The sequence below is a fragment of the Vanellus vanellus genome (genome assembly GCF_965231255.1).
Source record: "Vanellus vanellus genome assembly, chromosome: 5".
NCBI classification, from domain to species: Eukaryota; Metazoa; Chordata; class Aves; order Charadriiformes; family Charadriidae; genus Vanellus; species Vanellus vanellus.
In genome coordinates this window covers 76,510,483-76,523,384 of record NC_138910.1, presented here as the reverse complement: position 1 = coordinate 76,523,384, position 12,902 = coordinate 76,510,483, and positions in this window count along the sequence as shown.

Genomic DNA, 12,902 nt, shown 5'->3' with positions numbered 1-12,902 from the left:
GGGGCGGGGGGGAGAAAAAACAAACAAACAAACAAAAATAAAAGAGTCTAAAAAAAAAAAGAGAAAGAAAAAGGCAAAGGAAACTCCCCCCGCATGCACTGTGCTGCTGTATTCTGCTTCTGAAGGAGGCGACTTGCTGGTGGGGGAGGGTAATTCATGGTCGGTAAGGCTGGAAGCGCCCGGGGTGCATTGGTTCGGGTGGTGGTGGGTGAGCTGGGCTGGGATGGCACTGGCCCTGCTCCCAAGGGACTGGGAGCACACAGCCCCGTCACCCCTGGGGCACAGGAGTCGGGGAACAGACATACCACGGAGCTGGAGAGAGCTTTGGTCTGCAGAGCCCATGAGAGGTACCCTGTGGCTGGGACACCCCCACCCTGTGGACACCACAATCCCACGGGTAGGACACCACAGCCCTGTGGACATCACTACCCCACAGGTGGGACACCAGTGCCCTGTGGACATCACTACCCCATGGGAGGGACACCACCATCCTGTGGACACAATCACCTCATGGGTGGGACACCACTGTCCTATGGGTGGGACACCCACGCCGCAGCAGAGGGGCATCTCTGCCACAAGCTTGCTTTGTGACCACTTCAGTTCTCCTCACCTCTCTCCCCAAATGCCAATATCGCCCCTTTCCCCCTATTCCATCTGGATCTTTTGACCCTGCAGCACTCATGAGGGCACCTGGATGTTAAACAAGCTGAGGATGCTCCAATCTGAGGTCCAGGATGGTTCGTATGACCGGCACCTGGATTCAGGCATAGTTCCTCATCACAGAGGTGGAGGTAGATTTTATCGAGAGCTGTCGTGCCGCGCTGTGCTGTCGCTGTGCACTCTCACAGATCCGTTGCGCTGCTCTTGAGCTACAGCTGAACATCGCTGACAAAAAGCCATTTCTATGGATACATCTGCGCTGCAGCTGAACCCTGGGCTGCTGTTCCTGCGCTGCATGCAGCTCCTTGCCATGCTGGCTCAAAACCAGCTCAGGGTTTCCCTGCACGGGCTGCAGGGACCGATGCAAAGCCCCATCGCGGAATTCGTATCTGCTTCATATATAGAATCACAGAATCGTAGAATGGTTTGGGTTGGAAAGGACCTTTAAAGGTCATCTAGTCCAACCCCCCTGCAGTCAGCAGGGACATCTTCAACTAGACCAGGTTGTTCAGAGCCCCATCCAACCTGACCTTGAATGTTTCAAGGGATGGGGCATCTACCACCTCTCTGGGCAACCTGTGCCAGTGTTTCACCACCCTCATTGTAGAAAATTTCTTCCTTATATCTAGTCTAAATCTACCCTCTAAAGCCATCACCCTGTGTCCTATCACAACAGGTCCTGCTGAAAAGTTTGTCCCCATCTTTACACTTGGTCGCCACTCAGCCTGGCTGAAAATGTGTGGCTGTGCAGCCCCTTGTACCCGCTGACACCGTGGAGTTTTACAAATGGTCAACTGAGGCACAAGGAGGGCTGGTTCACATGGGGCTGGCCTGGTAGCAGGTTGGGTCTCTGTCACAGAGGAGCGTGGGGCAGGGGTCCCCGAGGCCAGCGCCCCAGCATGGTCTCACCCCCTGGGCTGGGACGCAGCAAGGTCCTCAAACCCCAGAGTGCAATCCCTGACAGCAAATCCCAGGTGTCCTCCAAAGACCATGGTCCTGCCTCCTTGGCAGGACAGAGTTTGGCCCTGGGAATCGCAGGAGAGAACATCTGGATTCTTCTGTCGCAGGTACGCCGGTGCTGAGTACTCCTATTACCAGCACCTGCCATCCCTGAGTGATGTGGGCACTGTGAATCACCAGTTCCCTGATTAAAGGACAATGAGACATCTTCTGCTGCTCATTACCTGCTCAGATGTTATATTTAACTGAAATTTGATTGTCAAATGGCTTTTGAAGCACTTCACGGCAGCGTTAGCACACGGCTCTGTGTGCATGTGCCAGCACCGGGCTGCAGAGAGAGAGGTGGCTACATGCCAACGCGTTGCTCTGGCCCTTTGGTCCTCCAGCCCCACAACCATCTGTGATCTTCTGTCTTCCCCAGAGAGCTGGCCTACAGGCAGCCACAAACCCAGGACAAATATTCCACAACAAAGTAGAGGATGGAAGTGCCGAGTGGCGCCAGCACCTCTGTCTGCTCAGCAGCACCTTAGCCAAACTTCATTTTCCCTCTCTGAGAACTTCCCTTGCTGGTGGATGAGGTGCTGCAACACATCACGGAGCACAGGCACAGGGGCTTCTCCAGAATAAAGACAGAATATCTGTGCGAAATATGTAAAACACCCCATGCACGGTGAAACCGCGGTGGAGAAAACAAGAAGATATAAAAGCCGGTTACAGCCCCTGCAAGAACAGGAACAAAGGAGGAACGGAGAAAGATTGTTCCAGTAATTGCCTCCCCCAGGTAAGGATGCCGTGCTGCTGGCACGGCAAAGTGCTGCTTTTTTGACTCACCGTTCACCACGTTTTGCTGCTGCAGCAAATCACGTGTATAATCATGTATTTCACTGTATAATCAGGCTAAATAATTTAGCATTTTCAATACCTCTGCGTGGTGGTGGTGGGGGCACACGGATGCACTTTCTGCCCCAGCACGACAAGGTGGTTGACACCAGAGCACCCAGTCAAGGGTGGCTTTGGGTGTACCAGGGCACCCAACCCAGCAAAGAAGAGCTCAGGCTCCCTGCCAGGGCCCTCATACCTGGGACGGGAGTGTCGACACCCTGGACCAGGTCGCAGGTCTCCCTCGGTGATTTGGCACCCGAACCACTCTCCCCACACCCAGCTGCCCCCGGCAAGCTCCGCTCGGCAGGGTGCTGCCACCCATGACAGAGCCACAAAAGAGCCACCCGTGAGGGCTCAGGGGACACGTCCTAGCAGGCATAAGGTGCCCACGTTGTCTAGATCCGTAGGGAAGCTGTTCCCAAGGGGCTGGCATGCCTTGTATGTCCCCTCAGCGCGGGTCATTGGGCACGGCAGGGGTGGGTGCAGCTTGCCAAGCTGATAAGGGCTGCGGCACGTAGCCGTGAGGATGTGCAGATGGGAAGGTGTTCCTGCACCCGGCACACGTAAAGCAAGGGAGAAACCTCCTGCTGTTTATCTTTGCCTTCATTTGCATCTTCTTAAAATGCTTCGTTAGTTGCGTTAGTTGAAATACTGGCTCCGGCACTCCTACCTAATCCAGTAAGTAAATCTAGGCGCCAAAAATATTTGTCCTACATCTTCAAATGATGCAACGTTCACCAGTGTCCTTAGGCTTGTTTTGGGTTGAACCTACAGCTGGCCATTTCGTAGTTCTGCTGAATGAGCAGCTGGAGGGTTTGGATCTCCTCATCCTTGCTCTCCAGCAGGAAAAGTTTGGATTTGGACGTGAAAGGTGATCATCCCCGTGAGGACAAAGTGGTGTTCGTTTTTTGTGGCCAGGGGCACCAGGATGTGCTTTTTCTGGGGACAGCTATTTTTTTGCCCCTTATTATTTAGTTGCAATGGCTTTTGCTGGATTTGAACTATAACAGAAGAGCAAGAGGTGTATTTGGCTCCATCGCTTGTTTAATATCAGTTTCTGAAGGGGTTTCTGCACTAGCTGTCCATCATCCAGCAAAACTCTGGACCCAAAACATCTGAGTGTTTTAAAGCTTAAAAGTGCATCATAATGGTATCCTAACCAGCAGTTGGTAAAGCTGCACCACGCTGGGGCACGTGGCTGTGGTGGGAAGTCCTGGAAAGGGAGAAGTACCGATACCCTCATCCACAGAGAGCTTTATGGACGAGCAATGATCTTAAATTCCCTCTGCTCTTCGTTTGGGACTTGTGTTAGTACAGGGGTACCGGGCTGACGTGCCACGTCCCTCTGAGGCTGTCGGGTAGATAAACGGGGGTGATAAAGCTGTGGGTTTCCTGCAAGGGAAATTTCTGTGTTGCAAATGGGGATAGTGGCTGGAAAGCTGCCTGGCAGAAAAGGACCTGGGGGTGTTGGTGGACAGCCGGCTGAATATGAGCCAGCAGTGTGCCCAGGTGGCCAAGAAGGCCAACAGCATCCTGGCCTGTATCAGGAATGGTGTGGTGAGCAGGACTAGGGAAGAGATCATCCCCCTGTACTCGGCACTGGTGAGGCCCCACCTCCAGTACTGTGTTCAGTTTTGGGCCCCTCACTACAAGAAGGACATTGAGGTGTTGGAGCGTGTCCAGAGAAGGGCTACAAAGCTGGTGAAGGGTCTGGAGGACAAATCTTATGAGGAACGACTGAGAGAACTGGGGTTGTTTAGCCTGGAGAAGAGGAGGCTGAGGGGAGACCTTATCACCCTCTACAACTACCTGAAAGGAGGGTGTAGAGAGGTGGGGGCTGACCTCTTTTCCCTGGTGACAAGCGAAAGGACGAGAGGAAATGGGTTCAAGTTATGTCAGGGGAGGTTTAGATTGGATATTAGGAAACATTTTTTCACTGAAAGGGTTATTAAACATTGGAACAGGCTGCCCAGGGAGGTGGTGATTCACCATCCCTGGGGGTGTTTAAAAAAAGGGTAGATGTGGTACTTGGGGACATGGTTTAGAAGTGGTTTTGTCAGGGCAGGTTAATGGTTGGACTCGATGATCTTAAAGGTCCCTTCCAACCTCAGCGATTCTGTGATTCTATGACAGCAAGAGCCTCCTGGGAGCTTTCCATCAAAACCTACAAAGGATTTGAAATTTGCCTTAAAAGGGGTGGGAAAGGGAAAGAGTTAAATCCTGATGCCTCTGCTCAATCTTCAGTCAGGCAAAACTTTTCTTGAGCTCCTGGAGATTTTTGCCTTAGGGACACCTCGCGTCCTCTGCATGTTTCAGGTCCGAGCTTATTTCTCCGGGAAGAGGCACAACCACTGTGGTAACCCACCGCCCAGCGTGTTTTACACACTGCAGATGTCGCGGCTCTGCTGGAGCGCGAGCTGCCATTTGGCTCATGGCGAAGAAACATCGATTTTCAGCCTTGTAGGTTCTTCAGTCAAGCTTGGTGCCAGCGGTGAGCGCAGCCATCAGACCTGAGCAGAGAGAGCTACGGAAGATCTGCGCTGGCGGCTGAAACGCAGCAGCATTAGCTTTACCGCACTGTTGAATAATCCGAGGCTGAAGCTCCTGCGTATCCTTCAGTCCAAATGCTGATATTCAAAAAAAGTAGGAAGCACTTGTAATCAAAGACAAAACTGGCTAAATTTGCTTTCCAGCAAATTCAGCGTTACTCCATCTACGCTGGCATCCCCGAGACCCTGGGCAGCCTTCATGTCTCTGCTGCACTCAGCTGTTACAGCGGACTCCGGGGAGCATCTAATGGGCTTTTTAATATTTTTTTTCAGCACAGAAATGCAAAAGAGAAGCTTAAAAGCAGCATTAATTATGTTTTTTTAGAAAAAGGACAGAGCAGCCATCTAGCTTTTCTGGTTGCCACCGTGTGTGGAGCCATGAGGAAGCCCTTGGTGTCTGACACACTCCCCTCCCAGATGCTCCACAGCTGGTTTCCTTTCCCAGTGCCCCCCATGAGTGCATCAGCTTGATCATCATGAGTGCAAGAATTTTTCACAGAAAGAGTGGTCGGGCATTGGGATAGACTGCCCGGGGAGGTGGTTGAGTCACCATCCCTGGATGTGTTTAAGAGACGTTTAGATGTGGTGTTGGGGGATATGGTGTAGGGGAGAACTTTGTAGAGTAGGGTAGACGGTTGGACTCGATGATCCCAAGGGTCTCTTCCAACCTAGACAATTCTATGATTCTATGATTCTATGTCATCTCCTGATCCGGCACCGAGCTGCCCACGAGCATGTGCCTACATCAGTGCGCTGTGCCAGGAGGTCACTGAGGGATACTACGCTGCCAGAAAACCCTGCACAACTTTTGTTGCAGGTGTGACAGCCGGAGGAGATAATGCAAGATATGGCTGAAAGGAGAGGGAGCACTTTTTATTAGTCTAAGGGATATATATAGCTGGAAAAAAAATCCAAACAGAGTATCTGGGGCAGCACCTGGTGTCTGAGGGTTATAGGTGGTTGGTGAGGCGCTCGGGAAAGGTGATGTGTGTTTTTTATTCCAGCTTAGGAAGTAGGTGCTTCTCCTCTCTTCTTGCCACATGGGCTCCGTTTCAAACAGCAAATGTCACTCTCTTCCTTCCAGCGGCAGAGATGTACGGCTGCGCCCAAAAGCTTGTCTGCTTTCTTCAAAGCTTGTCTCAGGGTCGTCTGTTGACCCAGTGAAAGCCGTTACTTGTGCCTGCACACCTTGCCTCTCTTTTAACCTGGAATATTCACTTCTTCTTACCTGAGTTCCCAGGTGGAGACAATTTCGAAGTCCTGCAGAAATGACAGGAGGTGAGTTTGGGAAATGAAGGGCTGCAACTTGGCTCCGTCATGGCATTAAAAGTGGCAGAGCCAGGCTGACCGCAAATATCGACACTTGTCTCCAATGAAGCCAAGGGCAGCGCTGCGGCTCCCTCAACGCTGAATTTGGCTGGTGCTACAGTCAGCTCTGTAGTTTAAGGCTCCAATCCAAACACATTCTACTGATTTACTCCTGAAAGAAACAGCAGCAGTGGAAGATTTCTCCCATGGAGGTGTGGGAGCAGATTGCTCCTATCTCTTCACTCGATGGGTCAGAGAAAAACAGACCCTATACTGGTCTGGGAGAAAGAGAAGGTCGTGAAGATGAGTAACAGACGTTTATAAAGATGCACATGAAGAAACAGATGGAAGACATTGTCTAAATTACTTACCTTCAGACTGAAAATAAAGGTCTCTATCTCCCATATGAAGATGACTTACCATCAGCATCTCAGACTGCTGCAGGACCTCAGGGAAAGCATCCCTGAGACAGAGATCTGCCATCCCCGATGGAGAACATAACCTCCCCTGCTTCACCTCCCTGGAAAGTCTTCCAGGACCCAGAGAGTTAATCTTCCTCTCCAAAACGTATCAGGTCCTTTCTTTAGCTAGGAGCTAAAGTCTGGCTACTCATCTTATTTGAAAGAACGTAGTTTCACTTCCCCGGAGGTGTAAATACTCCTGTGCCAGAAAACTGTCAGCTCTTGTTGGCGGGTGACTCTTTGCCTCGCAGAGGGATGAAACTCTCCTCCCTCGGTGAGTCACTGCGCCACTTCCAGTGGGAGGGAGAGCTCATCCCGGCCCTATCATCCGCGTCGCTCTGGATGTGAACGGACACCTCAACCCAATAAAAGTTCAGAGCTTATTACAGGCTCTTGGCTGATATTAGAGATAACGGTAATTAACTGCTCTGGGATGACAATGGTTTATTGCTGCCTGATTGCCCAATGCTTCTTCTTAAGCATTTTGTGGAAAAAAAACAGGGCTTGCTGAGGATGGAGAGGGCAGAAGGAGACAGAAAGCAGTTGTGTGTCTCCAGCTCAGCACTCGAAGCTTGAGAAGCGCGCCTAGGTTTTAACGAGAGCTGGAGACGGGATCTGTGCGTTTACCCGTTCTCAGGTCTATTTTGAGAGTCACAGGGTTTCTGCATGTGGGTAAGGAAAGGCCACTGCTCCCCATCGGCAGAGCTTTGTGGCCACCGCATCTCTGCGCTTGCTAGAGGCATGACAAAATTGGGGTTTGATTGTGTCAGGAGCTACTGGAATTGCTGTCTCATTTTTCCGAGGTATTGCTATAATCAAGACCACTAAACTGAATTTTACAGGAGTGTCTTGTATTAAAAGAGAGTGAACAATCGCGCCCTCGTCACCTTCCCATGCAGAGACCTTTGCAAATCACTTATTTTCAGGGGTGAGGACCAGTCCATCCACTCAGTCCTCGGTCTGAAATTGTTCCATATCTCCATGAGATGCTCCACACGTGGCAGCACATCCTGCTGCTCTTGATAGGAAGGGGCAGGAACCTCTTCTTAAAAGCCTCCAGCTTCCTTCTGCTCAGCTCCGTCCACGTGGGAGTCACTTCCCAACAGGGATTGCCACAAAAGCACATTGGGCAACTCGGAGGGAAGTAAAATGGCTTAACAGAGAGCAGCAATCAGATTTTGACCTGATTTCGTACTGAGTTTTCTAGCAAAAAAGGGGCATTGGTAGTCTATCAGCATAGCACCGAACCATATTTAATACACCCCCATTTATCTTCGATAAGACTAATGCGGTTCCTTATTATTGGAACAATGGTATATTTTTGTCACCCTTAATTATTAACTTATCTGGCTGCGATTGCTTCACTTATGAAAAGGATATGCGAGGTAACTATTGTAGCTATACAGCTCTTATACAACCAACATTTTTAACTGGGTTTTTTTTTCAGCCGTTCTTCTCCTTTTTTGCTTTGCATACAGCTTTTCTGTTTTTCTTTGGCATAGGTAAGTAAACCCAAAGGGCTATATCCTACAGTTACACTGATGTTTTTGGAGCACGGCCTGGAGTTTTATCAGTTTACGTCATCTGGGAGTGGGCCCATGAAATTTTTAAAACGTTGAAATAAATGAAAGCAGACAGGTGACGGAGTGACAGCACCAGGAGGAGAATGGCGACGGCCAAGGCAGCGAAAGCCTTAGCTTTATTTGGAGGAAAAAGGGCCCGCAAGTACATCTGGTACCGGGAGGTTAAACACTCACACGGATTTGCTGGGAGCTGAAAACGGGAGAAAAATGTGGCCTGTACAGAAAAATAACTTCCAGTGTTTTCCTCCAGTGACATTGGCGAGCCTTCACTGTCACGCTAGCCCCGAATGCTTTTCGCTTGTTCCCACAGCATTTGCCACCCCAGGCAAGAGAAGGGCAGAGGCAAGTGGTGGGAGAGGGTGCCCTGGGGTCACGCATCACCAGCTGTGGTTCACAACTGCCTTCATGACAAACTTCACCCTGGGCATCTTGGAGGCCACTGGTACACGTGTCCACTATATCATGAGTCCAAAATAAATCTATTTATTGCCTTTCAGTGGCTGCAGCTCCTTTCTGATGCCCAGCACAGTCGGTGTCTCCAGGATCTCACCAATGGAAGGAGACAGAGGACCACCACCACCTCGCCGACTGCTGCCCCTCCTCACTCTCAGACGGCCTCATGCCCAGAAGGGCCGTGAAGCCAATTGATGGTTGCCCATGAGCTCGCTCTCCTCCACGGCTCATCCAAGAGGAGTGCAGCCTCCCCCAATTTGTAGTTTCAGCGCTGGATCCCCAGGTCCTTCAGCAACCAGCTACTTTGCCACAGCCACTTCATTTTTGCCGCTGAGGACACCGGCCCCAGTGACAATGAAGGGAGGGCTGAATTCCTTTCCCAACCCAGCTTGCTGTTTTGACAAGTGATTCTTTTTATAAATCCCAGACAGTGCGTCTTTTCACAGGCAGTTGTAAAGCTGGATTTAATACACGTCAGAGAGAATACGCGAAAGCTCTCGCACGTTCTGTGGTGTGGGGTGGTTTTTTTTTCGGCAGCTCTGCGAACGTGCTGACCGGCAGCTGACCTTGCCTCCTGACGCAGTGCACAGCCACCAAAGGATAGGCCCCATTTAGCCATCGTTAATACTCTGGATTTCACTTCACACCCATACATCTGCTTCCTCCCAAGACGATGACTGAGGTCCCACCAGCCGTCTCCGATAACTCATTGCTGGAGGAGCGGGGCCACCCAACGCAGTCAATATGCAAGCACATAGGGTACAGCCCAGGCATCATTACTTGGTTCCTTGTCCTGCTTTGCAGCACCAGAGTTATTCCTTCTCTTGGTGAAGCCCTTCCCAGTGCAGACACGGTCACTGCAGCCTTGAGAGGACAAGGGGAAGGCAAGGAAGAACAAGCAAAGTCATCCTGAGGACAAGGTGTGCTGAGCAGGCTGGGCTACAGTCACCTGGAGACCCTTCCCCATCACAGATGTTAAACAAGTCCTTCCACATTAGATTGGGTCCACATACACCTAAAATAGCCTACTCAACCTAAAGACCCTTGTCTAAGCCTTCAGATGGCGTTTCACTTTCCCTGAGAGCTACCTGGCAGTTTCTAAAGTAACTATAATGCCATTGTCCCTTTTTTGGTCGATTTTTCCAACAGCCACCACAGCTACAGCTGTTGTACTAAACCCTCTGCCCTCCTCCTCCTCAAGTCATCATGCACCTTTACTCCTTCACATGAAATATTTGTCAAACCTGAGAAGCGGGTCCTGGATATTCTATTGATAAACACCTCTCAAAAAACACCCTCTGGAAGCCGGGAAATTGAGCAACATAAGGCAAACCACATTCTTCCCATACACCCTCTGAAAGAGGTTTTTCTAAGGTAAATCAGGCACATTTGATGCATCAAACATCAATAAAAATGTCACTGCTGTCTCTTGAAATCTCCTGAGCCTCCAAAATGTGCATCCAGGCGGAGAAAGGTCATACGGAGCCACCCCAGTTCCGAAGTCCCTAAGTCTTCAGACAGGTAGGACCGTCCCACCAGCCAGTTTCCATTCAGGTTTACACCATCAGAAGGATTTAGCAGCGTTTGGCTGCCCTCCCTCACGTTCCTTGGAAGCGTACCCCAATCCCACATGTGGCTGTCAGGCGTTAGGTGGGGTACGTGCTTCTCCTGCCCAGTACAGCCCTGCTTTACCTCAGAAAGGCACAGAGCTCTCCCCAGACCATCTTGCTGTGCCACAAAGTGACTTTTTTCCTTCAGAGGTAATAGGTAGGTATGTGTCATCCCTCTGGAATATTCTGGCAGTTGTTCTGATATCATCAGTCGGTAAAACAGCTGATAACATCCCCTTGTATTTTTTTTCCTTAAAGCCCTCAAGCTGTAATTTGACATTTTTCTTCAATTGCTGGATGTACAAAAGCTCTCAAGATTTGTTCAGCCCCTATCCAGAACAACACACGTCAACTTGTCAGTGTCAGACAGAAAGCCCCACTCCAGCCTACGTCCCCCAACGGGCTTTTCCTTCAAGGCAACCGAATATACTTTGGTTTTCTCAGCAGAGGGAGCTTCTCACACGGCAGTTTGAACACATCCCTACAACCCTCTGAGAGCACGTCCCATTTCTGACAGCGCCGGCTCTGTGCCAAACCAACCTGCGGGAAACCCAAAAGTTTAGGGAAATGTACTCCTAACACCTAGTAACCACGGGCTTGTTTGTTTATTGAATTAAGAAGGCTTGCAGCCTTCCTAAAATTCTTGATTAGTTTTCATAACTATTACTGTTAAAACGCCCATCCTTTTGACAACCTGGTACCACTCAGCAGCAGCTCTGTGGCAGTCAGTACCAGGGCTATGAGAGCTTGCATGAAAAAAAAAGGGGCTTTCTAACGCTTTTCAGTGCCTTTCTTTGCTTCCTCTGAATGCCTCTTGATACTTTTCTTACAGAGACAGAATTTTTCAGCCTACTTTTGTCTGCAGCTCAAATGCTCTGTACATTATTATCATGTCCCTTTCAGCTGTCTCCTTAGACAAACCACTGCATCTTTTCATTCTTTCTTTGTCCAAAAGCTTTTGCGTCGTTATGATTAAATCCTGCTTGGCAATGAAGAGAGTCCTGCACAGTATCGGCAGGGCGATCTGTGGTCGGCTCTCGCCAAGGAGATGGGTGGCTCCGGCATGGTCAGTGAGAGGCCCCTGCTCTGCTCCCTGATCCCCAGCTACACTAGCATCTGTGGGGTGAACTCCACCGCAGACCTGAGCCAGGCAGAAAAACATTGATCTAAAAAACAGCCCAATTCTTCAGTCAGATCAGTTCCCCAGCCCGTTTAACTGAGTGACAGCAGAAGCATTTGTACTGCACAGCGTGCCCAGAACAGCATGAGTGGGTGGATGGGATGGCAGGAGTGGGAGGGAGGAGAGGAAGGGAAGAGGACTGCTTTTTTAAGAAGCACTAACAGCTTAAACACACTTAAAATGCTAATTCAATTGAAGAGACCAGGGATTTTAGTCTTACAAAGACACCAAGGGAATCTTAGCTTTTCAAACGAGATTTGCAGATGATGTTTTCCTAAGACTACATAGATTGTTGGATGTTTTGCTCACACCTAAAATAACTAAAATTGAAAAACGTCAGCATTTAAAACATCTGTCTCCCCTTCCTTTATCCCCTTCTGATTCCTGTATTTTCTGTGCTTGGCATCACTAGGTACACAGGCAATTTCACCATCATCTTAACGGTGATTCACTCCTTTGTTTTAAAGCATAGTTTCACATCACAATCTTTGAGCTCACCTACTCCTTTCTTGCTGCCTAGGACCTTACAAAAACAAGAGCAGAACATGGAAAACATTAGAAATGCTTTTAATGGATCTTCATAAAAAAATTCCAAAACAGTATTTACACTGAAGGTATAAATAGCCCCTTATGAATAAATGATGCTGTTGTCCAATAAGCCCTGCATTTGACCACACTCAGATCAAGAATAATTACTTAGCTCCTTCAGAGAGGTTATTTTAACCTCTCTTAGAGCATGGGAAACTTCTTTTCTGTGCATAATTCCAGTCAGCAGACAAATTGGTAAACAAAAGCAGATAACATCAACTCGGACGCAGGAAAGAAAAGAGCAAGTGGGCAGACTAGGTACAAGTGCAACAAATATAATCTGGCTGTGAATTAATTTAGGCTGGAGATCAGAAGACCATTTTCAAACACCTGAGCAGGAAAGTTTCAGACCAGTCTTTCGATAAAAGCAGTGGACACAAAAAATGAACTGGGCTCAAAACAAAGACTGCAAGTCATCTGAAGGAGACTGTCTGACACAGCTGATCCCTGAACCTTGATGCAGTGATCCCTCCCAATCTGGTGCTTCCGAGTTATCTCCTGTGGCAGCTAAAGGCAAAGGTGACTATTTGTCCTGCTGACAAAGAGGAAGAGGCACCATCTGACACGTTAGTGTGCTACGTCACCGTGGCAGCGTCCTCACGAAACACCTTGACACCATGTTCCTCTCTAAACCCAGCGGGTCTCTGTGTGTCACTCCAGGGTCCCTG